The sequence below is a fragment of the Emydura macquarii genome, unplaced genomic scaffold (assembly GCF_026122565.2).
Source record: "Emydura macquarii macquarii isolate MOO-44397 ecotype Brisbane River unplaced genomic scaffold, CSIRO-AGI_Emac_v2 contig_1483, whole genome shotgun sequence".
Taxonomy (NCBI): Eukaryota; Metazoa; Chordata; order Testudines; family Chelidae; genus Emydura; species Emydura macquarii.
Genome location: NW_027131620.1, coordinates 21086444 through 21111418, shown reverse-complemented (window position 1 = coordinate 21111418; position 24975 = coordinate 21086444). Strand labels below are relative to the sequence as shown.

At 41.8% G+C, this 24975-nt stretch overlaps 1 long non-coding RNA gene across 1 annotated transcript; it reads right to left on the bottom strand.

Annotated features, from left to right (window-relative positions):
• Positions 1–4833: 4833 nt before the first annotated feature.
• LOC137157181 (uncharacterized) lies at positions 4834–23036 on the bottom strand. The gene is made up of 3 exons (XR_010921023.1): positions 22984–23036; positions 15559–15683; positions 4834–5096 (listed from the first exon to the last, which is right to left on the bottom strand). It is a non-coding gene; the product is annotated as an uncharacterized lncRNA (long non-coding RNA).
• Between the last annotated feature and the right edge of the window lie 1939 nt (positions 23037–24975).

Sequence of the window (24975 nt, the reverse complement as noted above, 5' to 3'; positions counted from 1 at the left end):
CTGGCCAAAAAATGCCCACCCTAATAACCCTGGGGACCACCTCAAAAAACAAAAACAAAAACAAATAACAACAATGGTCACGCTTGCAAAGTATGGGTGATTAATAATCACTAAAAAATGCAAATACAGCATAACAAAGCAAAACCCATCAAGTATCATAAAAGCCTATCCCTATAACCTGCCCCCCAAATAAGAATTTTGGGTTTGGTTCCACAATCATCCTCCTGGAGCATCGGTGCACCCCAGCAGACCCCTGCTCCCTCCCTCGTGTCTTAGCCACCTGGCCAGTGGACTAACATGAGCAACTAAGGCTGGTAACTATATTCCATCTCTGTAGAACTTTGTGTGTGTGTGTGTGTGTGTGTGTAAATGTATTAAAAATATATTTTTAATTGTTTTTTGTTGTAAAAAATTTTAGTATTCACAATAAACATGGCGTATTGCCTTGTCCCCCTAAATAAAATCCTGCTGTTTATGTTATAAGTATAACAATATTTATAAATTTTTATAAGTATATACAATACTTAAAATCTGAGATATTTTTAGGGGGAAAGGAGGAGGGAAGAAGACTGTGATTATGCATTTGATGAGTCACAGTGGTTAGCTGGCACTAGGTGTAGCAGTGCAAGTTTCCCCATATTGTCCTACCAATGTAGCTCAACCCTAATTTGAAGGGACCACCTCTAGTTTTCAGAATGGAGAGAGGTAAATAGCGGTGTCCCTTAGGGATCTGTATTGGGGCCAGGGCTGTTCAACATACTCATAAATGATCTGGAAAAAGGGATAAATAGTGAGGTGGAAAAGTTTGTAGATGATATAAAATTACTCAAGAGAGTTAAGTCTAAAGCAGACTGTGAAGACTATACATTCTCATCCTCTATCACATTATATAGAATTTTAGCACAATTTCAATAGGACCCTATTGGTTTTAACCTTATAAAATTCTAAAGCGTTTTCCCATAAAGATAAGAAAGTTAAAAAAGGAAATTGGAGCAACCATGGAACTCTCTCTCAAATCCTGCCTCTCAGCTATGGGTCTGAATTAGCCAGCTGGACTTAGCCAGTATACATTTCTGCACAATGTAAAGTGCCACTGCATTGTTATCCATATGGACCACTGAACTGTTGAACTGAGCAATGGCTGACAGCAATGGAAAAATCATCAGGGTACTGCATAGCTGGTCTTTGGTAGGACTTCAGCTAGTTGCATGGAGAGCCTGTCTAATCAGTTGACTATAAGCATTATTCTCCATCCCAACCTCTTCTCCATCCCCCCAGTTCATGTATGTGATTTTATTCCTGTCAGCATTTTCACTTTGTATATAAGTCTTTTGTTGAACAGACACCCATCCCACCTCATCCTGCCCTTTTCCTGGAAAGTAGTGAGGTGCAGAACACCGTTGATGTTCAGTCAAGATGTGCTTCTCTGAAGCTGTCTCATGAACATTAGATACGAAAGTCACCTAACATTGGATATGAATTAAATAGGACAACTACCTTTTTTTTAACCACGTCAGTGCAGATGGGCAATAATTCTACCCAACTGCTACATACATAGATCTGTCTGGCAAATATAGAGAGTGCAAGGAGTTGTAGGGTCCTGGACAAGTTCTGAGCCAAGGGAGAAAAGCTTCCCTCCCTCTGGGGATGTTGATTTCTGAGAGGGTTCCCCGCCTACGAGGACATCCAGCTCTAGGCCCTGATTCAAAGCCCACAGAAGTCAATGGGGGTCCTTCCATTGTCTTTAATGGAATTTGGATAGGGCTTCTAGAGAGATTAGCCAGTGAAGTCAATAGGTGGGAGAATGTTCCAGCCCTCTCATTTTCAACAGCTAGTTTCAGATCCTATGCAGCCACCTGGATATCTAGCACCAGAACTGTTCTCAGCTACCTTAGCCTGAGGCCATTCTGGTGCTGAAACAGCGGCACAGACATTGTCTCCATCACACTACTACTGAGCTGAAAAATCTCTGACCATGTTTTAAAGCTTTGATGAATTCCTGCTGGTGATCTGCTGAAATCCACCCCCCTTCCCCCATGTAATTATAAATTAGTGCATTATTAATAAGGAAAGATGCCATCACTTTGCATTCCAGTACTCAACTCTGACCCATCAGTGGATGCTTTTTCTAAGAGTAGTTTAGCAATGAGTGGGTTACTTTGTCACATCGGTTAATAATAGAAAACAGCCTGAGACCTGTTACCAGAGGCATGTAATTCTTTCTGAAGTTAAGAGAGAGACCGAAAGATTTTTTTAAAAATGTGTTCGTATGACAATTGCATCTGAATGTTTACTTTAATTGCCTCATCCTATGTTTACCATGCTAAAAAGATAGGTGCATTAGCAGGGCTTCCAAAGCAGAGAAGGGTTTCATAGTTTTCAGATGGGCTCACATAGCAACCAAGGATCCTGAAAACTTGAGAAAAAACTCATCTATTTTGAGTTGCCATTTTAAGTTTATTTTCACCCTTGTATTGTTTGCCCTAACTCTGGAGCATGTATTATTAACATGATACAGCACCAGGCCACTCTCTTATATAGCACCTATCCTGCAACACATTCAGTTCAGCCCATTAATAAAGAATGTAACAAAGTGATTACTCCACAGCACGGGTCACCAAAACTGGATACATCTCCACATCTTAATTCTGGCCATAACAAAATAAAAATAGCAGCTAACACTCCCATCTCTGATTCTAGAGGGCATCCATATGCCAAAAATTGGCTGGATATTCTATGCAGAGTTGGGGAGATGTCATCTCTTTATAAAGCATGAAATATCAGCCTCTGCCATAGACAGGATACCAATTTTGATGCACTAATGGTACATCAAAACATACCAATGGTCTCATTTGACACAGTAAATCCTGCCTTATGTTCTTGTGTAAAGGTGAGAGATCTAAAGCCTTGAGTTCAGCCTAGGAGGCCCACAAGGCCTAAATCATTAGTATTCAGAGTCCATTTAAGGAGGTAAGATACACAGGACACAAATCAGTAACTAGCTGAAACATATAACCACAAATTGAGCAATGTTTCATGTAATATGAAACTGAATGAGGAACTAAAACTTTTATTTTTTTTCTTGTGGAGCTTCTATTTCTTGTGACAGACCAGTGTTGCTGAACATACATGCATACGGTGAGGCACCTAATATATTTAGGTACCTAAATACCTGGCCTGATTTTCAGAAGTGCCTCCTGTTGAAGGCAATGAGAATTGTGGGAGCTTGGCAAATCAGGCCACATATTAGATGCCTCATTATGGAACTCAAGGTAAACTGTTCCTGATGTTCAGAAAAGTTCAGTTAATTTACAAGTATCTCATATTTTCTTCATGTTTCTGCCTCAGATGGAAGGGGAAAGACCTGACATATTAGGAGATCACCTGTTTTTGTGAAATTTTCAGCCCAAGTTTCCAGACTCAGGTGGTTCAGATATGTTGCATAAGTGTCCAAATTTTGGGCACCTATCTGAATGGAGCAGTTGAACATTTTTAGGTTAACCCATCACTTAATAAGGCTATTGTTGGACTAAAACAATGTTTTAAAAACTGATCCAGTTTGTGTTTAAACCTGTTTATACCCTGGGTCCCAGTGATGCCTTCACTTTTTTTGCAATGATATCACAAAACATTGCTTATAAAGTAGCCAAAAGACCCGTGTAAGTGGATTGTGGGTTATACACAGAAAAAAAATCCTCTTGCCTGAATGGAATCTTCAGAGCAGTGTGCTAACCTCCTAGGTGTTTCCAGCTGGAAGGAAGAAGTTGTGCTGGGAATGGTCTCATTGGAGAAAACTGAGGAAGGGTGAGAGGAAGGGAAGGTGACCTTTGAATGAAGAAGTGAGGAAGTTGTGCAATAAAACTAAGGTAAAGGAGAGATGTGCAACTCATTGGGGCTGAAAGTCTGGCATATTCTGCCTCACCTCCATCCTAGCTGTTCCCTTTCCCGCTGCTTGGAGATAGCCAAGAGCTTCCTTTTTAATCAAGGACCATTGGAAAGCACCAGCGGGCTTCCTCTCACAACACATTGATTGACTTCCCACCGTAATGACAATTGCATCCTGTAATCAAAATTGCAGTTATTAATGGCACGATTATTCCACCCCTCTTATAGCATTGAGCAATGATGACTTGGAAATGAAAACTAGAGTTGATGATTACCTATACTGAGAATGCATGACAGCCACTGGAAAAGACATGATTGCTAGACCTCACTAACAGCCAGCCCCTATTCCAGCATGTTAAATACTTGTTTGGAAGCTGGTGCTCATGGGGGATGTGTGACTGCAGGGACTGATTGAAAATGTAGCGAGGCGTCTGAAGGGACTCTACATGGAGTCTACCTTGGCGTAATTTAAAATTTTTTCCAGCCTCTGCCCCCTTATGGATTTCATATCATCTTAGAATCACACCCACTTGTCAGTGTAGACTCCCATAGACTCACTGACCAGCTTGTAACTTGAGCCAGTGTGCACACGTTTTAACAGATTATTTAATGGATACTTCTTCTCCCATTCATAATCATGTAACAACTCCTCCTCCCTCCCGACCCCCGTGGTCACTGGAGCAGTCACGCTCAATAACCTCTGGTAAGTATGTATTTCTAACTGTCGTTAATGCAGCGCTGGTGTTGCTCATTCTGAAAACAGTTTATCACACTATCTGATTTTATGAGTCCTGTAGAAATGCCCTCAGTGGCCTCTTCTTCTGATTTTTCCTCCCATCTGAATGTAACTGCTAGTGATTAGATAGAGAGGAGTCATTTATACAACCAGTGTAATACATATGCCTAAGCCCCTCTGACGGGAAAAATGTTTTCAACTTGCATCAGACTGATTTATTACCAAAGTTTTTGTAACAGGTGACTCTCAAAGGTTAGGAAGGTTGGTTCAGCTCACTTTTGGATAAGTATTTTAAAATGTTTATTCTTATTGCTCTTCTCTGAGCTTCTTCTAACATTTTGGGGCTGGAAAACATCTTTGGCTAGGAATTTTGGAAGGCTAGGCTTTCTTGCAAGATTTTCAATGCTTCTTCAGACATAATGCATGATCGGTGCACTAGTCGATGATAGCAGCACGCCTATTGTATATCTTAGATCTGTGTGAGTAGAAAGAAATAATGAATTTGCAAATAAAAGCACCGAGTTCAGTTTGCTGTGATTCACCGGGTTGTTATTTGTAATTTACGTGTACTATGACAAACAGGTGGGTATTCACAAAACTGTTTGCAAGCCTGGACATTTCATGGCTTATAGCATGAGTGATTATTTGTCCAAAAATTGTATCAGTAAATTCTTCACTCACTATTTGTTATGGACATAATTTAGGAGAACATTTATGCGTGTACTTAATTTAAACATATGCTTACATCCATTGACTTTAATGGGACTAAAGTACATAATTAACATTAAGCATGTACTTACGTGCTTTCTTAAATCAGTGTCTGTTCTATTGTATTCAGTTATATGGAGCAGATAGTGTGACTTAGGTGATCAACCACATAGTACAAATGAGGACTATCAAATAGTTGGAACAATCCATGGGCAGAAAATTATTCTTGTGAACTAACTGGCAAATACTTACCAGTAATTTAAAGCTTTCTCAGAGAGTCTGGATCATTTTGTGATGGATTCACTAACCAAACAGAGGCGAAGTTAGTAATGAATATTACTTGTAATCAATTGTTTAACAAGGCCTAGTGTTTGGAGAAAATAATCCTCCAGGATTTAGCCCTCAGGGAAAAGAGGTTGGAAAGAGGAAATTGTAGGACTGAGCTTGTAGGAATTAATTGAGCCTGATTCTCATTCATATTAAGGCTCCTTTACAGGAGGGTTTCTCAACCTGTGGGTCCTGACTCAAAATTGGGTTGCTAGAATGTGTCAAAGGGTCATGCGGGAGGCCCTGGGGCTGGGACAGGTTCAGAAGCAGCCCCACATTTACCCCAGGGTGGTGGCTCCTCCGGTTCTGGTCTTGTAGGCCTGGCTAGGCTGGGTCCACTGTCTGAGGTATTGTGACCTGGCACACAGGGTCACAGCACTGCTCAGGTTTGGTCCAGCCATTCCCTGTCATCATGATGTGGGGGGGCGCGGATCAAATTTGAGCGAGTGGCATTGCAGCCTCATGCACCGGATTGTAATGTCTCTCACACAAATTTGGCCCGACTGCCCCTTTCCCCCCACAAACCTGAGCCGTGCTGCAACCCCAGCAGTTGCAATGCCTTAGCAGGAAATTCAGTCCAGGCAGCCCTCTGGAACAGAAGCCACCCCTACGGTAGGCATGGTGTACTTATTTACTACTGATTTGTGGTAATATGTATATTATATGTCGTGGATATGAAATATTTAGTAAGCCAGCAGGTTTTTTCACTAAAGCTATTTACTAGCTTGTGACAGGCCATTAAGGCTTACAAATGGGGCCTGAGTCCAAAAAGGTTGAGAACCACTGCTTTGTACCACTCTGTCAGTGGGAAGGGCCTTAAAATGCACATCATGTAAAACTCCTTTATATTGGTGAAGTGACAATGGTGTCCATGAGAATCAAGGCCCTATGTTTTTCCTATAACTGTGCTATAACAGTAAAGTGGCTATTTAGTTATGAAAACCTGAGTGCGTCTCTTCTCTTCAGCACTTGCATACCTCCAGACTCACACAGTGCAGCAGCCTGTCTTGCAGCAGATCAGCACCTCTGCTTTCTTCTGAGAAGTGCAGAGTGGGGAGGAAATAAAAAAAAGAGTTAACTTTTCCAAACTGCAAACGCAGAGTAGGGTTGTTTTGGTTAGTGTCTTCTGTTTTTAAAAGCTCAGAGTCAGTTCTTATTTTATTGTAGCTGGTTCCTGCATCCTGTGAGCATGGAGGTCAGCAAAGAGGATGGGAGGTTTGAACGAAAGGAGAGGCTTGATACAAATGGTGGTTACATTTTTCAAAGTGGGTGAACTTTTTAAGTTGGATATTTAGGCTTGGTCTACACTGGGGATTTCAGCCATAAGTGGCCAGTCAAGTGGCCTTGTCACTGCCTGAAAGCAAACCCTTAGCGTAGGTAGGCAACTTCTCTAAACCATGATGTGAACTGATGCAGCTGAACTCTGCTTGAAACAGAATTAAAAATATGCTGATGTAAATTGTGTCTTTCAGAGACTTTGTCTGCCGAAAGAAGGAGCTTGCGCTGTTGCAGCTACTCCACCAGCCGGAATCAGGATAACCACCAGTATAGACTAGATTGTAGGCTGGATTATACAATGCATGTAACAGACACACAAAAGAACAAACATGTGCAGCACAAGCTTTTTTAAAAGCGCATTATTATTAACTGGAAATAGCAGCCAGCATCCATCATGTTCGGCATGCCCCACATCAATGCTTCAGTAACAGTTTAGATTATTTCCCTGTAATTGCCTTCCTGAGCTAGCTCACAGCCTAGATTCATTTCCATTAAGGCTTGGGAGGAAGAGATCATTTAACATCTTTTCCCCTCCCTTGCTTTCCCCCATTTGGTAAATTATGCAATTACATGCTCACCACTGTCCCCTGAGCTATGAAAGAGAAAGTTTAGCACTTGATGTGGCAATGAAGCAGCCCAAATGGGAGTAAGTGAAGGCCATAATCTCTGGCATATGTTTTCGCACCATCGCCCTGCAAAGAATATATGAACAACAAAATCAGTCACAAGTCATTTTAGTGACTGTTGCGTCCATTAAATTTGCATAGAACAGTTTGGTGGAAGGGTCAAGAGAGAAACAATAATAACTTTAGAACAAGCCAGTCTGGAATCATCTGAGAGCCAACATCAAATTTACAAATCCTGTGCCAGTTTCTGCCTTTGGTAGCTGCTTTACTTAAAAATGATCTCAATAAAGACTGAGTTTCTTCACTCAGAAGTTATTATCAATGCCTCACCTGCCTTGAAATGAGAACTGAATGTTCTTTGATAAATGGATTGAAACATTTCCCTAGCTTCACTGGAGCATCTGTAAATGCCATCTGAAATACTATTTGGGATTTACTGCAGCACTATTCCTTACCAAATAACAACAGATATTCCTATGCCTCCCACACTAACGGAACACCTATTCTTTTTTCCCAGTGATGCAACAGCTCATACCTGCCCATACCAACTCAAATACAAGTGTTTTACATGGCTGACACGAGGATCAATTATTCAAGGTTGAATGCAAGGATCATGCCCTGTTAAGGACACACATTTTCAGTGCAGGAGAGTTTCATGAGATGTGTACAAATCCTTGAACATTTACCAGTATGATTGTGAAACAAAAGGCAGTATTACATCAGAAGTTCTGGCCCTCTCTCTACCTTGATGCTAATAGGTCCTGTACTTTTAAATATAGGTCCAAAATGACCATGTTACCATCTCCATTCCTCTTTCTAATCTGCACAGGAATCTGATAATTGTTATCACATAAATGAGGTATCAGATGTTTTAAATCTCTCATGTTCTGCAATTATTATAGTTTGTTGCAGTGTTCTTTCGAAGAAGTTTCCGTGACACACATTTTCATTAGTTCACCATTCTATTAATTTCCCATCAGATTTTGATCTTGTGGCTTTATTGTTTTGTCAGTGGAGGGAGTGCAATTCTGCCCAGTGGACCATGTAAGGGGTACAATTAGGCCTCTTGCATGCTCTTCCCCCTGGCTTACCTGTGCTAGGCAAAATCAGGCCCATCATAACTTTTGCTGGTCTCAGCTCTGTCAACTAACTAGAGAGACATGAAAAGTCTCAACTAAGTGTCTCTGAATTAACTCCTGACAACTTTAACTTGGGCCAATTCAGAATCCCCATAAAGGGTGACACCTGTTCCAGACTGATAACTCCATGTTGTGAATGGATATAATTTACATTCCAGATTGCAAATGGGGGTATAGCAGGGAAAGCAACCAATAGGAGAATGAAAGATATAGTAGAGGGCCCTGCTTTGTGTAGTATATGCTTCCCCTTCCCCACCCCCCTCCTCAGGCTGCTCCTCCACTTCCATCCTCAGCCTTCCCACTCAGGCATGTAAATTGCACCGATTTACAGGATTACGGATTTACCAGCACGTAATTTAGGTCACCATTGACATAACCTCTGAATTTCTCTCCCAGCATATTGATCAGATGGCTTTCTGCTTTACAGCTTTCCTAAATTACCCCTTGTTCCTGGGAGGTGCCAAATGCTGTCTCGGCTCTGCACCACCTGCTCTTCTTTACTGTGCATTGGTGAGGGGTGAGGTGGATAAGAAGGGAAAGTGGAGGGACCGCCAAGCTGAGTCAGATGATTTCCCTACAGACCAAAACCAAAGACCTAGTCCCAAAGACAGATTTAACTAGTACCTGGTCCAGATCCTCACCTTGATGTCAGTGGAGCTATGCTGATTTACATCACCTAAGGAGCTGGCCCCATCCATCGATATGAAGAGTAGAAAATTTGGCAGGAATTATTGACTCTGTCATTGATCAAAGCAATTGAGGGGAGGGCAAATCAGATCTTACAGAACCAAAATGCTAGGGGAAAAAAATACCATCCTTTGATGGAGTTATTTTGTTTCAGTAGCCTGGCTTTGGAGAGACATCAGGTACCGAAAACCGCCACCCTGGAGGGGGAAAGAAATACTCATAACAGAGATAGAGATAAAGTAATGAACACAACAACCCAGGGATACACTAATGGAGAGAGATTGTGTCCTGAACTCTGTCACCAAGAGGGAGGGAGGAGGAAAGGGAAGGTCATTTGCTGAATACAGATACAGAAGAGTGAGAGGAAAAGATGCAGTAACAGGGGAGATTAGGTTTATGAACACATCCACGTATGAGAGAGGAACAAGACACACTAATGAGCAGGCTTCAAGCACATGAACACAACTGCCGAGGGGACGGAGGAGAAAGATCCCCATCAAGCATATGAACACAGCCACTCAGGGGAAAGAAGATGGATGCACTGATGTGAAAAGAGACTCCGGGAAGAACTGTTTGGCATATACAGCTTGAGTCAGAAAACACTCTGCTGTTACCTTATATACAAGGAAAGAGAAAATAGGCTCCAAGGGTTTCTTCTCTCACCACAAATCATGTTCTGGAAAGGTTAATACAGCACACCAACATCCCGCATCTCCCCTTGATTTCAATGGGGTTTGTGGGCGTTCTGCACCTCTGGAAATCAGGCCATTTTTGATTAAGTGCCTAAGCACAGGTTCAGAACCCCCAGGCTTGAAAGTGCTTGGCCTAAGTCTCTAGCCCTCCTGGCTACAAAGAAAACCTTCAGTGTGTGAACAGAGAGTAACAGTGACATCAGCCTGAGTTTGCAAAGTGCCTGAAACACTAGCTGTGAGTGGGTGAACAGCCTTATTCTTCTTTAGTGGGGTCTTGACTGTGAAGTCCAATGCGGATACGTTAAATGTCTCTAGTTTTAATTTATTCTCTGCTGGGTTTCTTTTAGGAAAAACATTCAGATTCTTCAGCACCATTGGACATAGTGGCAGATACTGATAGGGTGGGGGGAAGGAGTGGTGGGTGTATTGGTGCAGATAGCTGTTGTCAAGGTTAGCTGGGGTGATGAGTTTGGAATTTTAACATCATCCCTCTCCCCACTCAAAAACGTAAAGTCATCTGAATCCCTGGCCAAAAGGGGGAAGGAAAGAGTAAATACCTTCCCTGTCGCCAGCACCAAAAACTTCAAATGTCTCCTAGCTGTGAAAACCACAACTGACTCCCAGACCTTCCTGGCTACCCAACGCTGCAGCTATCCCTGTCCAGCTATAAAAGCCTCCAAATTTTACACCACCCCACCCCACCGTGTCTGCAATGCAGATGCATTTTTTTCAGTGCATGGGCTTATCTTCATATTGAATATTGGGAGCCGTGAAAAGTAAATTGACTTTGCTATCAAAACAAATAAGTAAATTGGGTCCAATCCTGACTGCACTGTACTGGAGGGGAGGACTGAAGGGGGGGGCGAAGCAGTGAAAGCAGAAGGGATTGAGGCAGGCAATGCTGAATATTTCTGAGCTTCATACACATGATCGTGCTTCTGCCACCTCCTGCTTTTCTATCCCCTGATACAGTATCAGTTTTCTTCCATTCAGGAGGAGGTACACAACCCTCTGTCAGGCTGACTAATTGAATGGTCACCTAGAAGGCCATATTTCCATTGAGCAAAATCTCTTATTTTAATTTTTTAAAAATGCAATCAATTAATCCCTAATTATAATATTTCCTGTCCCTGTCTCTTCTGCCCCCACTCGGCTCTGTGTTAGCCTGATAATGTCACCCCATGGAGCAGATTCAAGTTTACTCGTCCACCAGGGCTGTTCTGTCAAATGAGGAATTGCTAAATATTCACTCTCAAACAGCTGCTGATGTTTAATTTTTACATCCAGTGCTCTGAAAATAGAGATGCAGCGCATTTAGCAGCTGCCAACACTTCGTTTTATTTCCACGCTGGCCATGGAACGTGAGGTGCTACTTATTTCCATCTGCACTGCCACCAAGTTCACTCCTTTGCATACCTAGATTCATATACAGCTCACGCTCCAAACCCTTGTACATTTCAACTCCAGGCTTTCGAACAGTCCCATGCCTGTGCTCCCATTGCAGAGAAATCATTGGTTTAGTTCTGCTGCCAAAAAACAAAACCCCACTTCAAAGCATGGAATGGTTTTTACTTCTCCATTGTTTTTGCACATCAAAGAGTGACTAGTTCTTTCTCCATATCACCGGGAAACATACAGCATGTCCTGCTCCGCCCATCGGAAGTCTCATTTCATTGCTCAGCCTCCTAGGTCAGGACACGGGTTGAACTCTGTCAAAAGTCTACAGGTTGGGGAGGGAGGGAGGAAGCCCATGAGGATCACCTATTTGCTTTGTGGTGCCTGTGAAATCAGACCATTAGGAGAATGGCACCTGTTTGTCTACAATACAGAGAGTGGAATTGAACTATGGAAGCTACGGCAAAGGAGAACACATCGGCCCCTCTGCTGTGAGAGAGCTTGGTAGTGGAGTTCAGACAAAGGTATCATGATGTTAGCTCAGGCTTAGGATGGTTTCTAACAGCACACAACACAACACAAGCTTTCCAGAAGATGTGACTTTTGGGGAACTTTAAGGAATAATTTGTTTAAAGAGCAGCTGCAGGCAATGAATTACAGAAGAGCAGCCACACACGAGGTCAGCATTCTCAATCTGAACAGTCGTAATCCAGAACCTGATATGTTCATGCAAGGAATCCAGCCATGTATCAGGACTTTCATCAAGGATCTCAAGATTCTAAAGCAATGGCTCATCCCCTTTAGCTAAAGAACCTCTATGGCACATGTGACACTACCAATGATACTGGACAGTACAATTACTCTAGTGCCTTTCACCTGAGCATTTCAAAGTGCTTTGCCAACACTGAATAATTAACCCTCCCAGCACACAAATACATTTTATACAGGAGAAATCAAGGCACAGAGAGGTAAGTGATTTATCCAAGGCTACACAGTGAATCAGGAGCAGAGCCACGGCCATTACCCATGGGTGCTAGACAACACTGCTTCTCGAGAGCACAGCAATGACATATCTTCCTTCTAGGCATCTGGTCACCACTGAGAAACCTCATTGCATCCCACCAAAATGAGAAGACTATTAGAACTGTTCATTTAGTTTTAATATGCAGACAGCTAGGGCTAAATGCTGCTAACACTCCTCTTCTTCAATAGGAGAAGTCTTGTGAGCCAAACTGGCAGAATGTGGCTGTTAATGCCTTACAACAAACACTTCTGGGTATTTTTTTTTTTAAATCTTGGGTTAAATTTAGTTCAACAAAATTACCAAGAAAGCATTTGTGTTACATTTTGATGCAGCATGCTGGGCAACATGAGGGAGAAAGAATACAGATACCAGATCTCAGGCAGGGTGTTCCATGCCAGGATTAATGGAAACTGACATGGGAGCCAGAGAATTATCATGACGAATTAAACATAATCACTAATAATGGAAAACAAAGATACCATGGACAGCATCTTCTTGTAAGTGCCTCTGAAATGTCTTCCTTAGAGTGAAGGAGGCTGGGGAGGGAAAGAGGGGAGATGACATTTGAGGCTCCTTTTTCAAATAAACTCGTCCACTAAATACGTATGTGTATGTGTCAAGGAGTACTTGGGATGCAGAATTGTCCATTCCTTAGAGAAGGGAACTGGGAAGTGAGAGGCCAGAGTTCTGTTCCAAACAGTAAAGGTGACTCCTAGAGAACTTTAGGGACAGATTTTAATACCCTTATTCACGCTGAGTAGCATAGTACTCCGAATAGGACTTCACACAAAGTGAGGCACATCTCAGGATAAAAGTATCAAAATCTAGGCCTTCATTGCTTGAGTGTCCATAGGTAAAATCCTGGACCTATGGAGGTCAACTGAAATTCTCCCATTGATTTCCAAAAGGGTGGGATTTCACCCCATGGATATAAAATGAGAATTATCCTATTTACCCTCCACCCTTTGTTAAGCACATTATTTAGATTTTGACCATGAGCTAATCACAAGAATGTTAGTTCAGTTACAAAATTTGAAACAGACAAAAATTGTTGCAGGCTGGTTCACTGCCAATAAAGCAGTCATTCCCACCTATCAACCCTCAAAGCCCACCCCACCCTCAACCGCCTCCTGAAAGCCAGGGAAAGAGGGCATTCAGCAGAATGGCCAGACATTTATCAAATCTGGACTCTGGCAGATCGAGATCTTTGGAAGACAGCTGCTCCGTAAATGCAAAGTGTTAGTAGCACTGTACATGCAAGTACACATGGCATAGCCCTTGGCACCTCCAATTACCTGACTGCATGTTAACATACACATTTCGTGGCTGCAGCTTAGGCCCATGGGCCATATTCTGCTCTCAGCTCCACTGTTATAAATCTAAAATAACTTCATTAAATGCGGTGGGTCACATTCATCCCTGCAGCAGCACAAGGACAGAGAGGAGGCTATTTGCACTGTTCTTAACTTGTTGCCGGGGTCTAAGGTGCAGGCAAGGGCAAGCTCTGAAGCAGCTCTGAGTTGTGCCGTGTGCGGCCATAGCTACTCTCGGGCTTGCAGCAGCAGAGAATCATCAAGGCACAGGTTTACCCCAATCTCCTCCTAGCCTTGACACAATCCCTATGACCGACCCCACCTTTGGCCCACCCCATCTTCACCTCCAGCGCACTGCAGAAGATCCCTGTGATCCTGTGGAGGCTGTGCAGACTCACCTTTGTGCTGAGAGTTGTGTTCTCTGTACCGGGGGAGCTGTGCAGCCTCTTTGTGCCCAAAGTGGGACCTGCACAGAGGTGCATTCTCCCATCAGTATAAAACCAGTGTGGAAGATTAGAAGCAGGGCCTCCCTCTAACCTATTATCTATTATCAAGCAGGTGCTAGCTGAGATCAAGGGTAGGATCATTTTAATATCTGGTATGTCCCCACTTTAAAAACTAGAGGCCTATGAAATCTTAAAGGTAACGAATCCTTCTTTCAGTTTTCACATGGGGGGTTGGTAGCAACAGCATCACTTACAGTACACCCAAGAGAGACACCTTATACAAAAATCAAAAACATCACTCTGTCACTAGATAATGGGCTGCATTTTCATGGAGATCATCCTTTAAGAAGAGGCTTTGCCAGACCTCAGAAGTGGAGGAATTTGCTCTTTTTATATATAGTGGATGTCTCATTTTTGAACCAGTAAATCCTTTGTACTGCCATATATAAAATATAAATTGGCAGGGGGCCATGCAGAGCAGGGGTGGGCAGAACAGACTAATGGTGCTCTCAGTGTTTCTATAAATTAAGAACACCCGACTTGACAATGAACAAGTTGTCTTTATCAATTTACTTTCCAAGACCATGCCAGTGCTTTGGAATAAAGCTTCTTGTCCATTTCATACCTAATCATGTGTAGCATAAATCCCACAGATCAGAGGCTGCTTGCAAAGCTGAGAAAGGATCAGGAAAGATGTTTATCCTCTGATATGATCAAGCCAAAACATCCCCACCCTCACTCCTCCACCATTTCAGATGTCAGGAACCTCAGCCCACTGAACAGTCAGTTTTTCCTTATCCTAACACAAGGTCCCTGGACTCCACCAGTGATGGTGTGCTTTCTGCCCCATGCATCTTCCCATCTGCTTCACTTATAAACAATCCAGAGATTATCAGGAATTGCAAGGGCTCAGCACTTCTCAGGTTTTGTCTCCCTATTTTTAAAATACAGCACAAACTTGCTTAAGCGATTACCCTGATTATCTGAAACAAGGTCACATCCCCCAGTCTCTGATGAAAGAAAGAGTCAATGAATATCTGCAATATTTATAAGCATCCTGTTTAAAGTAAAGGAGGCAGGGCGTTTAGAAAAGCAAGGTTCATTTCATAGAGGATGTGTTGCATTTAAAAACAGTGAGCTGGATTCACCTGTGCCCTCCAGCTGCTTCGGTTCACTGGAGCAGGACGAAGTAGCCAGCCCAAACAACTGAATTTTGCCCATTGGAAATTGCACATAAAAGAGACTGTGGTCTTCTCTCTTGCATCTATCTATTACAACAGTAGGATCTGTTGCTGCACTTACCCTTCCAGATTATATTAGGTGAAGCTGACAGGTCTGCACGGGTGTAAGTTTGATTGGAGGTCTGTGGTCTGAGAGAAGAATCAGGACCTTAAGCTTTTCTGTAGCTGAGAAAAGTTCTGCAAGTCCTGTTAGAAGAACAAAGGGTGTTGCTTGTCAGCAGTGCAGTGCTTTGGCAGAGCAGAGTGGAAGCTCAGGATCATTGCAGGTGATGCAGTGCAGAATTGAGGTGGCTTGACCAAGCTGCAGGGAAGCTCAGGACTGAAAAATCAGGGATAAATAAAGTTCATTGGCAGATGTGAGAATTAGGGAGTTTCCTGCTCTATGTAATTAAGATAGTCAAGCTTCCCATTTTCTCTTTGCAGACTGAAAGAGAACGTCCTTTTCTTATCAAGGACCATCTGCCAGCCTTCTATTTATAGCCCTACTCTAAATAGCCTCTTCCTTTCTTAGGCCATCGTACACTATAACTGTATATTGGCATAACTACATCGCTCGGGGTGTGAAAATTCCACACCCGAGTGATGCAGTTATACCAACCTAACCCCCTGTGCAGACAGCGCTATGTTGATGAGGGGGCTCCTCCCGTCAATTTAGCTACGGCCTCTCATGGAGGTAGATTAACTACGCTAATGGGAAAAGCTCTCCTCTTGGCAGAGTAACAGCTTCACTGAGCTGCTACAGAGGTGCAGCTGAGCCGCTGCAGCGTTTTAAATGTAGACCTGCCCTTAGCCTCATGTGGGGTATATCCATCTTCTCACAAGCCTTTGCAATTCCATCTCTGACTCCCCACAAAGCATGAAAAGACAGAACCCTTCAGCAAAGACAAATTATACACAAGCCATTTTGGAAATGTGATAAAGGGTAGGACGTTTTCAAAAAAGACAATGACAGGGATTTAATAATAATAATAATCATCATCATCATCATCATCATTTAAAAAACCCAATAACCCGGACACCTTTTTTCACTGATTGAAATGAGATGTGGTTTGAGAATTTCCAGGGGAATTACAGCTCTGACACTGTTGTCTAATCTTGTCACTGAGAAGGAATGCTCCAGGACACCCTATTACTGATTCTCCTTTCACTTTGGCCCCAGTTCAGAAAAGGACTTAAGCATCTGCCTAAATCCATCCTTATTCTGCAAAGGATTTAAGCACATGCCCTTAAAGTTAAGCATGTGCTTAAATTCTTTCCTAGGTAATGCTAAGCACAAGCATCCATGCATTGCTGAATGGTGTCCAATTGCACTGGTGTAAAACAGGAACATCCCCAATGAAGTCAGTGGAGCTACAATGATGTAAAATTGTGTGAGAGGCAAGAATTGGATATCATATGTACCTATGACCACAACCCTCCTCATGTCACATGCTAAGCATAGGTGTTTCCATCAATCCTTAAATAATATGTTATCAGAATACCTTACTGATGTATGAAATATAAGGGGGAATGGGCGGAGGGAATCTCTAGTTTACTTTGCTCTGTGAGTGATACAGGGGAGATTACACAGAATCCATGTGTGTTCCTAAAAGAACAGCATGAACAAAGGACCATACTACTCTTTAAAATTACTGGACTGTCTAAAAACAAAAGGCTAAACATAATAGTATGGATTTTTAAAACACCTCCTTCAAGCACCCAGAAAATTGTGAGCCTCAATTATTCATGCACGCAAAACTGCAATGGCAAAAAGGGAGGCCAGGTCCAGAAATGGTTGAAACTCAGGTCCTGCTTGGGCCTAATTTTCAGAAAATGATACCTAATTTGCCCTTGCAATATGCATAGCACAAATAAGTTATTGTGCCTGAGAAACGTTTGAATGTACAGGACATAATGCATGTGCACACAGGCAATTCAATGCACACATAAGATCTTTGTTGGCACAAGAAATTTGTACATGTCAGTTTTCATGTGTGGCTATATTTCACATGGAAAAATATAGGCTCTGAATTAAAAAAAATCTGTGCAAATTTATCCCTGGGGTAATTCCACTGAAGTCAATGGCTTACTGGGTTTACTATGGCTGCCCAAACCTGACCTCCCCCACACATCCATATGCCGGAAGCAGAGGAGGCAGAAATGTTGAACATAAACAGTGAGATAATATGTAATTGCAAAAAAAGACCTGATGATTATGGCAGTTGATAACACATTCGTTATGTTAGAGCTTTTGAGTGCTATGGGCAAAGGAAAGCCCACTTCCCTCCTCCCTATATACAATTACTGAGTATTTGCAATAGCTTCCTGGATAATGTTTTCATGATTGGTCGAGTAACCATTTGGAAACAAAAATCCTGCAACCTTTCATTAAAGGAAATAGGAAGCCAGGAAGATAGCATTATATACGCCATTTTTATGAAACATTAGGCACAAAGTGATATTCATATTATTGAATATTAGAAAGCTCTGAAGGATGCTCAGACAACATGATAGCTTGATTGTGCGAACATACTAATACATGTTTTTGGGAAGAAGATACAGGCTAATAAAATGGCTAACGGGCCATATTGTTGCTGCTGAGAGGGTGATTTTTAAAGCAGAACCACAACTAATAGTTTTAGTTACTTAAAAATATAGATTAGTTTTTAAGACAATGGAAATATTCACAGCTGCTGGCTAATACACCATGTTCTGATTCTCCTCACGCTTACATCAATGTAACTCCACTGGTTTCAAGAGTTTACTCCTGATTTACAAAAGTGAAAGTGAAAGAAGAATCAGGCAACATAGTTCTCCATATAAGCCCAATTCAGCAAAACATTTAAGCACGATCTTAAGTCTATCAATTGGTGAGCAGTTGCTATCTGAGATCAAATGTGGAATCATTTTTATGTCTGGTATTTCCCCTCTTAACAACTAGGATACTATGAAATCTTCAATATAACATCCTTTTCTCAGCTTTCGCACCCGTTTGCTGGGGCCATGGACAGCAATAACATCACTTACATTACCCCCAGGGGAAGCACCTAGTAAAAAAATTGAAAACATCACTCTGCTTGCCTAGACAATGGCTGCATTTTCCTGGATTCTTCCTTTAAAGAGAGGCTTTGTCAGACCATAGAAAGGGAGAAATTTACTCTTTTCTTATTTATAGTATGTGTCTCATTTTTGAACCAGTAAATCTTTTTTATTCCCATAAATGAAGTATAATTTGGCAGGGGGAGCCTGCCTATTTAACAAAGCACTTGGGTAGATGATTAAGCCCCACTCAAGTCAACATGCTTTGCTGAATAGGGATGAACTGCTGAACCAGGGACTTAGAAGCTGTCTTAGATTAATAACTGCACCTTTCCCAATGAACCTTTACAGTACCCGCTACAGAAGAAAGTAATTATGTTTAAAAGTAGCTACCTGTGGTATGAAACAACACTGAACTTGAAGCTGTAAGGGAAGGTAATTACATATGTGCAGCAACTCAGCTAAACCATTTGATAAATACCTGCCCCCTCTGTGCAAAAGAAATACAGATGAAAGCAATATACATACATATTGGATGACATTTTTTAGCAGCCCTTCCTAACTGCTTTTGCAAAAACTGCAACCCATCCATTTTGTGCATGGATAACTTGCATTTGGACATGCAAAATAGGAATGTACATATGTAAATGCCCATGTGCACAAATCAGTATTTTCACACACAATCATTGGTTTTGCACATGTAAGATACACTTGAAAATATTTCAGATGCAATTAAAAAGCCTGCTGGAAATTTGGTCCTTTATCTTTCACATTAAGTAATACTCTGTGTGACACATTCTAGATTTATAGGGCACGTTATTTAAAAATGCTTTCCCGTTTTGCACCGACAATTAACTGGGTCACACAAATGCAGCAGCAATTAATTTCAGACTCAGATGATGGAAATTACACACTGGAAGGATCAGCTTTTCAAGTGCTCAGGGCCAGATTTTCAAATACTCAGCACCCACCATGGGGGTCAGATATTTATGAGAGTTGAGCTCCTATATGGGGTTTCTAATGTTATCTTCAGCACTAGAGACCTGTGATTGCTGCACATGAGGCATGCAAGGCCTGAGATAGTGCCAAACCCTTAGTAGGGCCACAGAGAATGGGATGACTTTTTGCACCCTGTACCAGGCTGTTAGCGTGTTGACCCTGTCGGGATAGAGTGAATTGTGCACAGCTGACTCATTCAGCAAAGTGATTTATTAGCTCTCCTGGATATAATTAGGCTTGGCAGAATTCAATTTTTTATATAATTTCAATGCACAATATTGATGTTTATTTTTACACATTTTTATCAATTTAAATGTTCACCATTGCACAAAATTATGGGTTTTTCAGCTTTTTTCTCTTTTTACCTATTTAAATTTTCACAGTTGTGAAATTATGTGGAGTCAGAAAATGGGGGAGATGGGTGTGACAACAATTATCTCATGATGGTAGATGTCGAGATTCAAAAAGATAAAGCTTTATAACCATTATAACGCAAATTGTCAACATTACATGTCAAAATGTACAAAGTAAATATCCTTAAATCAAAGTTCTCTCAACTCTGAGTTCTCAAGCAGCATTTTTCATACTTGGCCTATCTATACATTTCAATTGTTTTGATTTTGTTGGTTTGTGTATGGTGAATTCGATGTTTACTTACATTTATATCATCCATATATATGGCTGTCTAGATAAACAGGACCTAGAGTGTGGACTGAGCAGTCCTGAAGGAGGAACTTTATGAGCAGCCCAGCCTAGGGCTATTTTGGAACCCAACATACAGCTCAGTGCTCTGTGCTCCTATCTGCCTGACAACTCAGCCGTGGTCTCCATCCCATTCCTCACAAGCAAGTGTCAGCAGCAGAAAAACTTCATGACAATTGGCACCTTTTTTGATCATCCTCTCAGGCAAGCTGAGATCTGAATCAGCCATGGAATCTGACTTGTTCTCCTGGTAGACCCTGTGTGCCCCATTCTGATCTCACACCAGGGTAAATTAGGAGTAACTCCACAGAAGTCAATAGTTAAACCAGTGAGGCCAATAAGATTGTTTCATACATAGATTCTCTGGTTAGCTGTCTTTTGCTTGGTACTTAGAGATCGCTATTTCCCCTTCTGCTGATACTTTCTCATTTAGTTGGCCATCGGTGCAAATATTAATTAACTGAGACTGGAACAGTTCTGCTGTCAGTTGCAATGCTGTAAAATCAGAATAAATCTATTGTCTAAATCTATGGGCTTATTCTAGCTTTACACCAATGTAAGTGACAGCAGAATCTAACACTCTAATTGTCCATTCAGCATTCTCCGAGCAGTCTAGCCAGAGTTTTAAGAGACTTAGGCAGTGCTAAAGGTTTTAGAGGACTTTATTATAACTAAAGTTTCCCAATTTAAATCTCAATTTCCTTCCTCATTCTGCAACTGCGGTCACAGCGGCAGGGGTAAAATGTGGAATGTGTCTCATTATATACGACAGAAACTGAACCAACAGAAATAAAGGAAAGTGCTCAACACATAACTATAATTGTTAGAGTGGAACTGCACTAGCCTAAATGGAATTTCACCTTGGGGGAGACTGCTGAATTGACTCTAAACAGAGGTGAAATTCCCCAGGCAGATGGCAAGTTCTGTGGTTGGCATGCTCACAGTGCTACATTACTTCTTCAGTCCCATAGAGTCCAACATTAAATCTATGAAGTGCTGTTATTAGGGAGATAAGAGCAGCTGTAAGTGCCTCTTCCTGACAGTCGGGAAGTGGGGAGTGCTAAACTAGAGAGTATAATACACGAGGAAGAGGAATATAGCTCCACCAAATTACTCCAGGCCACTGAGGTCTGCTTATTTCAATTAGCACTGGTACAATGAAGTCCTCTGGAGCCCACCATTAACTCTCACCAGGTTCCTTTCCAACCTCACATACAATGGCCTAGGCTGACTAGATCAGCCACCTTTTACTCTAATGAAGCCTTTTTCTTTCTTTCTTTCTTTTTTGATAGCACACTCTATGGCAGATACCAAAAAGAAAGAGGGTATTTAAAATAATGGGCCAAATGCATTTGAGGGGTAATTCAACTGAAAGCATTGACGCAGAATATTTAGTTTAGCTAAGTGGCTAGGAAAGTCAAGAAGTGGCAGAAAAGAAAGAAAACATAGATTGAAACTAAACAAACAAACAAACCAACAAAAATTGTTGCATTCCACCCCCCTCTCTCCCAAGAAGTATATGATGTTTTCTGCTTTGAAGTGAAATGGTTTAAATTAAAGTAGATAATTCTACTATATCTGTACTCAGTACCACTGGTTCAAGAACAGGCTAAATTGAAGTATTTGGCTCACGATGTTTTGCTTTAATACTCTTTGTTTATTCTCAGCTTCTTTTGCCTGGCTTGGTTTAGTGCTACCACATACAGAAATGGCTTGAAGTTGTTTGAAAAACTCAGGCTGGCACATGAATTAAAGTTTGCTCCATGTGAAAGAAGGCGTGTTTCGAGTCCTCAGGTCCCTACACACATTTGGGAATATTCTCATACTTTGACACACTCTTTGCTGTCTGGTCATGAGGGGAACGATGGATTGTATAAATAGACAGAGTACAGGCTAGAGACAAGTTTAATTCCCAGCCCAACCATAAACTTCCCTCTGTGAAGTTAGGAAAGTCACTTAATCTACTATGTGCTTCAGTACCCCATCTATAAAATGGAAATGATACTTTTCAGAGGTGATGAAGGATCAAGTCCATTAATGATTCTGAGGCGCTCAGATCCTACAGCAATAACAGACCAAGTTTGTTCAGAGATAGAGTCCCATGAGGGTATTTTGAGGGTATGAGGGTATTTTGTTCTCAACTCCATTGCTTACAGTACTGCACATGGCCTAAACCAAACCACGTTCGACTTCTTATCTGCCCCCCAAATAGCACCAGCACTATTGAGGAAAGAAAAAACAACTGGGAGAGAAGGTGTGGAATGGGATACAGTCACATGAAACCCTGCATGGGGAGCTGACTGAGGGCAGCATTGTCTGTTTATCATTTCAGAAATGATGTCTATTGATTTTTTTTAAATAGTTTTTAGGGGGAAACTTTCAAAAGGCCCTAAGGAACAAAAGGCCCATTGAAAAATCAATGGAGGTCTGTCTTTCTTTTGAAAGTCTCCCTCTTATTGAGCATTTTCAATATTTATGCTAACAGAAACAACTGGCTTCTTGGGTAGGGAAATTACATGCCAATTGTGGCAAATGGCTGGCTCCACTATGGTGGGTCCCGCTCTTTTCTCTCGTGGTGGGTCAGGGCACCTCCTGTTGCCCCTGTCTCTGGGCATCAGCCTCTCTGGTAGTGCCTGGTGAGGGGGAAGGGACCCGGGCCTGCCCTCTACTCCCAGAGGCCCTATGAATAGCAGCTACATGCTGCGGACAGTGCTTGCAGATGTGCTTCTTTCCCCTAGACTACTTCCCCTTCTCTGACCTCTTGTACCTTTCTCGTGGCTCTTCTCTGGTTCCTCTGCTCAACTGCAGCACTCCTCCCACACTACGACCAGCTCTCCACACTCTCCGGCTGGAGCAGTGGGTTTTTATCAGGTCTCTGATCAGGTCTTAATTGGCATCAGGTGCTCCTAATTAACTTGTAGTAACCCCTGCTCAGTCTACACAATATATACCAGAAAAATTATACAGTAGGTCAGTATCAACTTGAAGATTCAGTTAACATATGACAGACCTTCTTATCTGAGATCAGCTTTGTTATTGTAATTTATAGGCTCACATGCTTTTCTTGGGAATGCCTCTGCATTGGGACTGCATCTCTCACCTAAGAAAAGCTAAAGGATTTTTCTCCTTTGACATTCAATAGGAACCTGTGGTATTGTGATAAACGTTATCCAAGATAGGATGGGAATGTGGCATGCTAGTCTTGTGGCAAAATGTGGGGCATAATGACTGGCCCAGTGACCAGCACATAGGCCATATGAGTCTCATCTCACTCGCACCAGTTTTGCCCCGCTGTAGCTCTCTGGACTTCAGAGAAGATGATTCCCACCAGGGGGATTTCACAGACAAATGTCTAACATGTAGTATTTGTGAGAAATTAAAATAAATAAGCAGTTTTTAACAGTCTCCACTTCCCCAACTCCCATTTCATGCTCCACTGTCTCCCTTTCTTCCACAAATACAAATAACTGTGGATTTCTTCCATGAAAAAAAAAATGTACGTCTACCCTCTGTAGCAACGTCTGCCAACAAAATTTCTTTCAATCACCAGTGCCCCCATTCTGTTCAGGATCTGGTTCCTGGTCCAAACTTCCCAAAATTCTGGGTGTTTGGATCTTGGAATTTTTTTGAGCCTCTCTCTAATGTGTCTGTCGGTGACTTTGGGCATATGAATGAATGGGCCCAGTTCTGTGCTGGCACACACCCATTCAATCTCCTTGTTTCCAGTGGTAAGTCAAAGGAGAATATAGCTAAATAGATATTTATATATGCATGTGCATGTGTTTACTGCAAGCCATAGCATTTATTACCTAGAATTTATTTCTTTGCTTTGCTTCTGATGAAAGGTGTGCCAGATCTTTAATTCCCCCGAGCATAGGGGAAGGGGAAAGCAAGGTATAAAACAACACAACAGCAATCAACATCTGGTAACTTTGAGGAGAAATTTAACAAACTTTTTTTTCTTTCTGCAGCATTGAGAGTTTTTTGGTTTTGGAAGAATCTATCTGTTGGAGGAGATATATTTCACTGAAAGGCCTATTTTTTATGGAGCTAACGTCCCTGCCAGCCAGTGCTAAAGAAAACTGAGTGATAAGAAGAGTCTGAAAACTACTGCTACGAGGGAAAGAGGACGAGGAACAAGGATGGCTATTTTTAAGTTGTGAGTGGTGCAGTAGTATTGCCTGATGTTCCTACGGCACCAAAATTATACTTCTTGTTGACCACACAGTTATTTTTGCATCTCTCCAAATCCAGGGTCAAAATTGTAATGTGTGTCCTGTGAATCATTTGCAATGGGCACCAAAAAAGAAAGCTACATGTGAGAATGGGTCAGTGCACTAACCTTTAAGGTCTGAAGTCTTGGATCAGTTTGTGAAACCTATTGCACACAGATGCTATAGGGATGAGAGAGATAAATGCCTATATTAGACAAGCAGACAAATAGAAAGAGCCAAGAGATCTTATATTAAGGGAGGGTAATACATCTGTGCTATTTAATTAGAACTGGTGCTATGTAGCCCACAGATGAAACAGCAAACAGTTTCTGTTAATTATTATTCTAGATGCTGAAATTAAGCACAGCAGGTAGGGAAGATCCTGCAGTCAGATTTCAAGGAGATATTATAAACTTCTGTGCTAAAGTGCTTTTTAAAAATCATATGCTGGGACACGTTGGTGAATGGTAACCCTAAATTTCCAGTGGTGGAATCTGTGGACTGAAGTCCATGCAGAAGCTAAGAACTGATGTTCAGTGCTGACC